The sequence below is a fragment of the Fukomys damarensis genome, unplaced genomic scaffold, assembly GCF_012274545.1.
Source record: "Fukomys damarensis isolate Sample0158 unplaced genomic scaffold, DMR_v1.0_HiC HiC_scaffold_6, whole genome shotgun sequence".
NCBI classification, from domain to species: Eukaryota; Metazoa; Chordata; class Mammalia; order Rodentia; family Bathyergidae; genus Fukomys; species Fukomys damarensis.
In genome coordinates this window covers 13,253,081-13,263,985 of record NW_022900918.1, presented here as the reverse complement: position 1 = coordinate 13,263,985, position 10,905 = coordinate 13,253,081, and positions in this window count along the sequence as shown.

The following is a 10,905-nucleotide window of genomic DNA, read 5'->3' as shown; positions in this document are numbered from 1 at the left end:
GAAACCCTGGCCTCTTTGTCTTCCTTTTAGCTTTCTGGCCATGAGGTAAACAGTTTTACCTGCCTTGGGTATCTTACCTTTGCCACACAGCACCCCATCTAATTAGGAACAAAATTGCGAGCCAAAATAAATCCATTTTCTTTGTCTCATGTGCTTTGTTATAGTGATGAAAAGCTAACACATCGAGTGGTATTCATTATGCCCCCAAACCATTTTTTCCTCTCTACGTTTTAAGATTTGAGTGAAAAGAAAAGCTTCTATCCGTTCCTTAGAGACATAATTATAAATTGACAAAAATTACAAAAGTAAACGACATCCACTCAAGCATATATATGTATAGATAAAGTACTTGTTCTGTGTTGCATACTAATTAGATGAGAAAGTTTAAAAATGAATTGTTTTACAAACAATAATTTACTTTAACAGTGATAAATGGCAATATTGAGCCTAAGTGCAATGAAGAAGCCATGGTAATAACAGTAATAGAAAGATAAATAGAAGAGATGGAAGTGTTTTAGAAAAAAGGGCAGAAATATTTTGAAAATTTCTCCAAAGAGTAAATTCATGAAATAAAATGTTTTAAAATGTCCAAGAAAATACAAAACGAAAAGAAGAGTTAAGAAAAATTCTAAGACTTCATATTCTTTGATAAGTGAGTGGATTAAACAAAATGTAATATACACATAAAGTAAAATATCACTCTTCCTTGAAGAAGAAAATTCAGTCACTTACTACAACATGAATATGTTGTAAATTGGTTAAGCCATTTGCAAAGAGACATACTCAATATGATTCCACTGGTATGTGTATAAATTCATTGAATTCATAGAAACAGAAAATAGGATAGTTAACAGAGATTTGCAAGATTGCAAAGGGTAAGGGGAATGGTTATTTAATAGATGTAGACTTTTCACTTCTCTGAGATGCAAACGTTCTGGGGATGTATTCCCTAGCACTAGTGATATGAATAACTAAATATATTTTTCTCACATTCTAATGAAAAACTAATAATAACTAAACTAATACATTTTTTTCTTTCACATACAGAAAGCCAAGTTCTTATCTTTTTTCCCAAGGTCCAGGGTTACAAATTTGATAGGTTTTCTTGCCAGTTTCTCCTTTGCACTCTTCAGAAAGTCCTTGTCTGATCATTTCATACACAATTAACAGCCTTGTATTGCTTTGTGGCATTTACTACCACATGACACAAAAGCATATCTGTTTACTTTCTGTTTTTCCTGTTAGTATATGAATGACACTGCAGTAGGAACTTTGTATGTCTTATTAACTGTGCATTGTTTTAGGTCCAAATTCTGTAGCATAGCATTGCTTGATATATGTCCACAAATAATCTTGTTTGTTTTTATATATCAATCTCTACCCTACTCTCCAAATGCTATTAAAATAAAGAAGACAGATCACTTAATTCTAAAAACAGAAAATAAGATTTAATCTTGGGGAAATTGTGAGCCATTAGCAAGAAAGAATAGGATTAAAAATTATGCTTGAGGTACATGATCCCAACAATAAATGTAACTGTACTGTATCCCTAAATGTACCAATAAACTCAATAAAAAAAAAAAAAATTATGCTTGAAGTTAGTTTCAATGGAACCATGAGACTTGAACAGTGTGTCATGAATACCTCTCATAAAAAGAACATGCTCAAAGAACAGAAGACTTGTGGAAGCTGCTTTTTTATTTCATAATTTCTAATAAATTCTATTACACAGAACCTTCCATGAAAGCCCAAATTTGTCCTCAATATTTAAAATTTAACATTAAGGGATATAGCTCAGTGGTAAAGCACTAATTACATACAATGTACAAAGCCCTTGGTTTGATCTTTACCACCACCACAAATAATAATAATGATAGTAATAATAATAATAATAATAATAATAATAAAGTTAATATTAGTGTATGTATTCTAATAACCATTAAAATCCAAGAACATATATAACTTGAAATTGAGTACTTTTGAACACATTTTATAAGAGTAAGACTTGCACTTACTTTTGGACTTCAGTAAGTTCAATTTACTTGGCAAGCCTCTCTCACATTCTTCGCTCTAGACATAATACCCTCCACAGATGGTAGGGTGTCATTTGATCCTGGCCCTTTCTAGCAAATTCACATATGTCGGCAAATGAGCCTAAAACAATTCCAGGTTTCAAATGCAAAACATTTGTAAATTGCACTGATTCATAATCAGGACAACATAATAAACTACAATCTATTCATTCTCAGCAGGCCTTATTCAGCAGAAAAAACATAGGATGGAAGCCAAGAGAGGATGTTGAGCTTGGCTCTTCCAGTACTAGGATTGTGGACATTCAGTTACCCGCCTGTGGAAAGTACTAGAATGATGGTCTTAGAGAATAAAATCATTTCAGAACACAGAATAAAAGTCCAGATTTGTTTATTACCACAAAAGCCCACCAAGAAACCCAATTTTCGGGAATTTCCATTTCCCAACTTGGATAAAATACTTTTGCAGTCAACAAATAATATTTTCTGGCAGTCCGTCACCCACCCAGACGGTTTTGCTTGTTCATGTAATGTCATTTCTTCATATATTTGTATTAACAAAGTGAAATACTTATAGACTTATAGTGTGGAAGGTACCATATATAAGGGCAGAACATTTTCATTGTTTTTTGTTTGTTTGTTTTGTTTTGTTTTTGTACCAGGGGTCGAACTCAGGACTTTGTGCTTGCAAGGCAGGTGGCAGCACATGGAGCTAAATCCTCAGCCCTTATTGTCATTTTCAATTACAATGTATTTTTCATATTCTTAGAGAAGTGAAGAAACACAAGCATTGTGACCCAGAGCCAGGACTGTATTTTTAAAGAACTTAATATGCTCAATTCTAGAATTAAGAAAATTTGAAAGGGAAAAGAGAAAAAATGATCCAGTTGCTACTTGTCTATCATCTGTTTAACTATCAATCATCTGCCTAGTTATTTTTTTGTCTTGCTCACTGCCGATGAGGGATTACATTGTGTTTATTCATGCTTAATGAACAGGAAGTACTCAAGCTGAAGATATTTTTGTCACTTGGATAGCATTTAGGCTTTGCCCATTTCCCATTTTATTTCATTATGACTAGTTGTTGTAGGGACAGCTTTGCTCTCTTGTAGTGAACACTGTCAGTGATTTAACGCTGGGAGCTATAGCCAAGAATAAGTTTTCATAACTTAAGCTTTGAAGCACACATGCATGTTTTCCTGCACCCAAAAATAGTTTAATCAAATGAGGTCAGAATAAATAACTACCAAGCAGCTTGTAAAAGCAAAGACATCCAACTTTCTAGTTATGGAAAGAGAGATATTACACATGAAAATATGTTCTATTGTTAAGCAAAAACTCTCCATTGAGAACCAGTCAACCAAAAGGGTGGGTAGCTTACCTGCACTTAGGCGTAGCAAAATTTGAGCTACACTATATTTAAAAAGAAAGTTAAGTCAATAACTTCAATGTGTAAGTGTAAAATAAGCAATAAGCAGAAAAAATAAATTAAGTTTCCAAAAAGTTATTTATAAATTTAAAAAGTTTGATACACACAACTCCTAGGTAGAGTGTGCTATAGGTGGGGAAAGATGGTTAGCTCTCCAAGGTTCCAAATAATATATCAAAAGGCAACTTCATCAGTTAAGATTAGGATTGACTGTAACAGAAGCAAATACTGTGACTTAAAGAAGGAGTAATTTTTCTTTTTTATTTAAAAGAAGTCTAGAAGTGAGCAGATTACAGCTAATACAGCAACTCCATGTTGTTATCAAAGGCTCTAATTCCTATTTTCTACATCATTATTCTAACATTAAGTGCCTGCTATTTCTATGATGTTCTCATGTTTCAAGCTGACTGCTGGAGCCCAGTGTAGTGGCACATGGCTGTAATCCTAGCACTTGAGAGACTGAGGCAGGGTGATCGCCATGAGTTTGAGGTCAGTCTGGGCTACATAGAGAGTCAAGCCCAGCCTGAACTACATGGCAAGATCCTGTCTCCAAACAAACAAACAAACAAAGTGCTAGAGATCCAGTCATCACTTTAGCATAGCAAGGCAGACAAGAACAAAAGACAAATCAAAAAATATCCACCTCTCCAATAATTCACATCCAATAGAACCTTCTTAGATTTTCTCACATTTCAGTGTTTCCACTGTGGATAGCATCATTTATGTAGCCACAGTTAGCTACAAGAGGATCTGGGAAAAGTCATTTTTTGTTTATTTATTCATCATTTGCTATTTAATTGCAGGTGGCAGTAAGCCCAGAAGAAACTGAAACTTCCAATATTGTGGTAGAAGGATGAAATTGCTTCTTTTCTAAGTGACTAGAAGATTCTTCCCTGTAGCTACAATGGCATAGGACCACCAAAAAAAGGGGGTAGGTGGGTGTGACCTTTATGTTAGGAATGGACTGGAGAATAGGCTGAACAGTGCTATGCCTTAAAGTTGTGATGACAAAGGAACAAAGATCATTGCCCTCGCCCATCCTCATGACACTAGGAAGCATACCTAGCTCTATTCTATTCTATGTTTTAACAAAACTGTGATGTGTTGACTATGCCAGGTTCCTGGCTAACTGATAAATTAACCAGCCAAACAATACCATGAGTACTACTTTCTCTACTTTACAGGTGGGACGAGGAAGTGGTAAAACCATGATTTTTGCTCAGGCAGGCAGACAAAAGCACCTCATTCTTTACGGCCATGCTATATTAGGTTCCTTTTTTATGTCTTTATTTTTTATTTCTTTAATATTTTACTTTTATTGGTACATGTTTGCAGTACATAATGATTACATTCACTGTAGGAAATTGGTACATGTACATAACACACTTTAAATATTTATTTCCCCCTTCCTTCTACCCCCCTTTATTTTTCCAGCATCAGATTCATTTTATGGCTTTATAATTAATTTTCATATGCACAGATTGAAAACCAGACTAATAGACTGAAGAACATAAAAAACATGTAAGACAATTATACTGTCAAGGTACACTTTTAAATATATGTGTACTGTTTCTCTCTCTCTCTCTCTCTCTCTCTCTCTCTCTCTCTCTCTCTGCCTCTCTGTCTCTATTTCCAAGACTTACCTATTATGAATTGTGCTGTTTTAGGCATGGGTATTGTCCCACAACCACTGTGGGACAATGTCTTAAACTCTTTGGGGAAGGTAGTTAGAAGGAGAATAGAGTCAAGTGGATTTCTATTCTCTTTCTTCTTCCTTTTGGATACTTAAAAATGATTTCAGGTCTCTAACACTGAACAATTTTTGCATCACAAATTCACCTCAGTAATTTGGTAAATGAGTTTATTATTCATAGGTTTATCTGCACAAGCACACCAACTCTATGTAATGAACTCATCCTCTGATCGATGCGATTTAAATAGTTTTCTCTAACTTGATCACTTCTTGTTTGAGGAGTAAAGAGAAGTTCAGGAGAGTTCAAGCTAAATGTTTCTCACACTATTATTTTCACATTGACCAACAGTTAGCTTTTATATCTTTCTTAAAAATCCTTGTTACTCACAGCAAAGATCTCAAGTCCTTCTTAAATAAACAAACAAATGAAACACACAAGCAGCAGGAGAGGAGAGGAAGAGGATGGGAAGGAAGAAGGGAAAGAAGGGGGAGAGGCAGGGGCAGAACATGCAGAACTCAGGGTGGTGCCCAGGTGCACAAAATCATTCTTACTGGTGTCAAGGGAAAGATCTGCATGGGATTTGACTTCTGCTTGGTCATGCTTTAAATTTGCACTTTTCCTTTTCATAACTAAGATATATTGGTCAAGTTAATCATTTCTTTGCAAAGTTTGTTCAATATTTCAAGCCTTTCATGGGTTCCCTGGAGATTAACTGAGATAAAAAGGATTGCAGATTGTGCCAAATACAGACAGGCAATATGTGTTCGTTTCCATTGTCTCTTCAGATGATTTATTTCCTTGTCGTTTGCCTAATACCTTTTTATATACTGCTGGAGCCTCAGAACACAGAACAATTTTTGTAATAGCTGATACTTGGAAACAGCCCAATTGCCCATCAGTTGGAGACTGGATAAAGAAGATGTGGTTTTTCTATAATATGGAGTACTACTCAGCCATACAGAATGAGAAACTAGAGTCGTTTGTAGGACAATGGATGCATATTGAGGTCATACTCTTAAGTGAAATAAATAAGTCACACGTGTAAATACAGAATAGTTTCTCTGGTGTGAAAAACTAAAAGTGTAAATAGGATCCAAATGGTATAATGGTATAATTGACAATGTGAAATAGGAAGAAAGGGGTTAAAGGTGTAGGGGAAGTAGGAAGGGTGGGGAAAAGGAAATAAGGGAAAAGAAAAATACAAAAAAAAATGGAAACAAAGCCTTTGTAAATAGGGAAGGGTGCAGATGAAGGGAGGGCAGGGGTATGCAGAAAAAAATGAGAACCAAGACCTGTTGTGTAAAAGCACAAGATCTGAATGACAAATGTAACTGTGCTGTATACTTAAAAGTACCAATAACCTCAATGAGAAAAAAAATTTAAAAAAAGAACATGGAACAATTTATTTTTACATAAAATTTCATTGCAACAAAATAATATAGGTAGCCCATGAAGTTTGCTTTGTATTTATTTGAGCCTCATGTTACTTTATAAATCATCAATTTTTAACCAGGTACAATTGTCCTGTTTACTTGGCCACTGAGATAAGGATAACTTCTCCCAAAAGATCATAATAGATTTCCAAAACTTGGGAACTGGATGAAGGAAGTTCTCTCAATATTAGTGATCACATTTGTTTGGAGCTTACATAAATGATAATCAATTTGTATTTTTTCATTATATAAAATTAAAGCATCAGATAAATATGACTTACAAAAATATTTGTGTGAGATTTTCCACAATGAATGTTTTACTGATCAATGTTTTTTCTTTTATTCAGATAACATTGAGAAGTCTACTCTTAAGTGCTTTTCAGAAACTTTCAGTGAGGGAATATTCCTCCATTTGTAGCCCATTCTTTTGCATTTCTTGTTTTCATACTTTTCATGTAATATTGTATATTATAAACTAAATTTATTCAGCAATGTCTATCAGTATACTTCTTTTCATTTCTTGATCTCAACTCTTCTTTTGAACTCAAAGGAGTGAAACTGCAACGTTTTCTCTTTAATGATTGGCTTTTCTGAAGATAACCTGTCAAACTCCTTTCAGTGAACTCAAATTATTTGCACAAACATTGACTTTCTTAAAAGCATTTATCTAAGGAAGCTGGAAATAACAAGTTCAATTTCCTTGAATAGACAATGCATTTAATGAATCTGAAAAATGTAGACAAGCTATTTCATTTGGGTTTATGCTGCATGAGAGAAAGAGAGAATAAAATGCACTCTCAGAAAATACTCCCTCAGGACAATCAGAGGAATTTCATTATGGGAAATCAGAATAAACATTGCTCCAGAAGCTTAAATGGGTAATGTATGACCCAATAAACAATGGAGGTATTACTATTGCTTGCTGAAAGTTGAACAATCAGCCAAGCAGACTATAAGATGGAGATTATTAGGAAGTCCTCTTGGTATTAATACCTAAGGAAAGGAAGGGAAAGGAGCAGGATTTGGCAGAGGAAGATTTGGCATTATGATGAATCACAGCGACGCCCCTAGCCATGTGGAAGCTTTGCATCAAAGATGATCCGTGCACATCGAGGCAATACTCTTAATTGAAATTAATAAGTCACATGTGTGTAAATACAGAATAGTTTCTCTGGTGTGAAAAACTAAAAGTGTAAATAAGATCCAAATGGTATAATTGACAACGTGAAATAGGAAGAAAAGGGCTAAAGGTGTAGGGGAAGTGGGAATGGTTGGGGAAAGGAAATAAGGGAAAAGAAAATATATGAGAAAAGGAGAAATGGAAACAACATTTTTGTAAATAGGGAAGTGAGGAGGGGTGAAGGGAGGGCAGGGATAAAGGGAAAAAATGAGAACCAAGACCTGTCATGTAAAAGGTACAAGATCCCAATGATGAATGTAACTGTACTGTATACCTAAAATGTACCAATACACTCAATGAGAGAAAAAAAAATTTTAAATGATCATTAGAAGTTTTAAGAATTGTGAGGAGGCCAAGTCTTGACATCTTAATGTCAAGGAGGTACAACCTGGAGCAAGACGCCTCTCTTCAGCAGAGGGAATCCTGAAGAGGGCTGATAGCTGAGGTCTGGATATTGGTGGGACAACCAATATTTGGGGCATTTGGTCCTTCGTTACTGAAGGAGAATCTACACCATATATCACAACAGCTTCTACTATCATACTGTTTTTTCTTTAGCATTTTTCTTAAAGCTTCATTGTAATGAAAACCATTAAATTCATCCTTAAAAACTATCATTGTGTTATAGTTTGTGTTTAGAGTCTCCCTAAAGCCTGAGGCAATCATTGATGAGGCTTTTTCAGAGGTGGCTAAATCTAGAGTGTGTTATGGTGGGATTAAGTGTGTTAGTGCCACCCACCCTAAGTAGCCTTATAAAACAAAGGGGCAGAAAGATGATGTTCAGATCCCTTGCTTGCTTACTTTTGCTGTCTTGTGCTTGCCATGAACTAATTCTCCTCCTTATTGCCCCTCTGCTTTGGTGCTGAGTATGGACTGAAAACTCTACAAACTGAGAGCTAAATAAACCTTCCCCCCTTTAGATTTGGATGTTGAGTACTTTTGTCTCAACAAAGAGAAAACTAACTAGGACACATTGATTTCTTTAAGAAAGAATAAAATAACCTGGTTGAAAAACAAAAGCACAAACATGTTTTTTAAAGGCATCAATGAATGCCACTGCTCTCAAGCCTAAAGTATGAGCAGATGAAGACAGTTATGTGCCCGGAAGTAAAGTGTTTTGTCTTAGATGATGGTTATTAGTGTAGATCTGGGTATCTGTGCTCATCTATTCTTTACCCTATAACACCCTATATGTAGTTCTGCCCTCTCATTCTGTAATAATTCTATTTCTTGGCAATCCCAAATAAAAATGAGCTATATAAATATGTTGCAGGGTCAGAATTCCTTCCCTGCAACGGGCCCCTGACAGGAAAATGTGTGGAGCAATGAGAATGAAACTAAGTTGCATTGGCGACTAATTTCTAGTAAAATAAAGATAGCTTAGAATGTGGCACACCTGCCTAAGGAAGCTATAGGAAACATAAGCTTTCCCCGAGAGAAGCCAAAGTGGTCTGCAGCCAGCAAGAACATCAGGATGGAGCTGCCCAAGTTCTTAGGTGCTCACATCCTAACACAATGTGATCTAGCTGCCAGAAATGGAGCTGTCAAACTCAATATCTGCCCTGTTGGGTTTCAGTTTTGCTTAGGCCCATTTCTCTTTCCTATTTTCCCTTCGGGAATGGAAATGTTTATCCTATAACTGTTTCACCATTGTATCTTGGAAGGATGTAACTTGTTTTCTGATTTTTTTATAGACTTTCACGGTAAGAGTTTACCTTGAGTCTTAAAGAAAGCTTGAACTTTTGAGCAACACTAAAATAGGTAAGACTTTGGGGACTTTGAAGATGGGCTGAATATGGTTTGTATTGTGAGATGGATGTGAGCCTCTGAAAGCCAAGGGAAGAAGGCTATAATTTGGATCTGAGATTTCCCCCGGACCCATTTGTTAAAAGGCTTGCTTCCCAGCGTGGAACTATTAGGGGGTGGTAGGAACTTTGAGATATGGTACCAAACAAGAAGTTTTATGAGGCTATTGACCTTGAAGGGGATTGTGTCTCTTCTTTTTCACTTCCCAGATATGAGGTGAGTGCTTTGTTCTGCAACACACTTCTCACAATGAGGTGAGGCCTTGCCACCAGTCCCAAAGCAGTGAGATCAATCAATTATGGACTGTAATCACTGAAATTATGAACCAAAATAAATCTTTTCTCCTTATAAATTGATTATATCAGGTAGTTTTTACAGTAGCAGAAGCTAACACAGGAAGCTATCTCACTTTGCTTGCCTGCTCTGCATGGCATCAGAGTTAGAGAAACTGCTAGTAGAATAGACCATTCTACATTGCTCCAACCCCAGGAAATAAACTAAGTGGCCATGCTGAAACTGTCCTCATCTGGCATGTCAGATCTTCTTTGGCAGGTGATAGTTTTTCCACAGTTGACTAGTTGACTTCATTCCCCTATTGGAGAATTTAATAAATACTGCTCCAGGAAACATTGCCTGGCTTCACATAAATGGATTGCCCAGAATGTTGAAAGATTTCTGTCAAAAACATCATTATTTCACTTCTTTTCCTTAACTAAGTAGTCAATTTAGTTCGGCCTTTATATCTGTACTCAGTTTCTGAAACCAAAACACTCGATAAAATAAATGAAGTTATGGTAAATGTGGCTACACTAACCATCTCGCTAAGTGGCAGTCAAAAATTGAAAGAAATTTGGGGACATTTCCAAACAGACCTCCCAGAAAGTATGAAATGCTGTCCATATTGTATTCAGCAATGGCTGCTGCACAAGATTTAGATGAAGAGAGAAGGAAAAATGTGGATGGACTTACTTTCTTCCTCTCTGAACTCCTCTTATCAGCCATATTGAATGCTGGTGAATCAAGTAGCAATGAATGTCAATAACCAAAAGATTAGCTATACTGGTATCCCTGCTGGAAATGCAGTAGCACACATGGTGTCCACAAATGCACAAGCACTTGGAGATGCTGAATCTGATGGTGGCCAATACCGAGGATGCTGACCAAGCATTCATACAAAAGAGCCTGAGCAGTTAAAACCTAAGCTTTAGAAGGAGGTGCATGGAGTGGGACTTTATAATTAATTTCTCCTTTGCCCTTAGAAACTTGAGTGTTGCATACCTGTACCAAACGTCAGTCCTTTAAACATTTAGTCATGAGTATGTTCTGAACACCA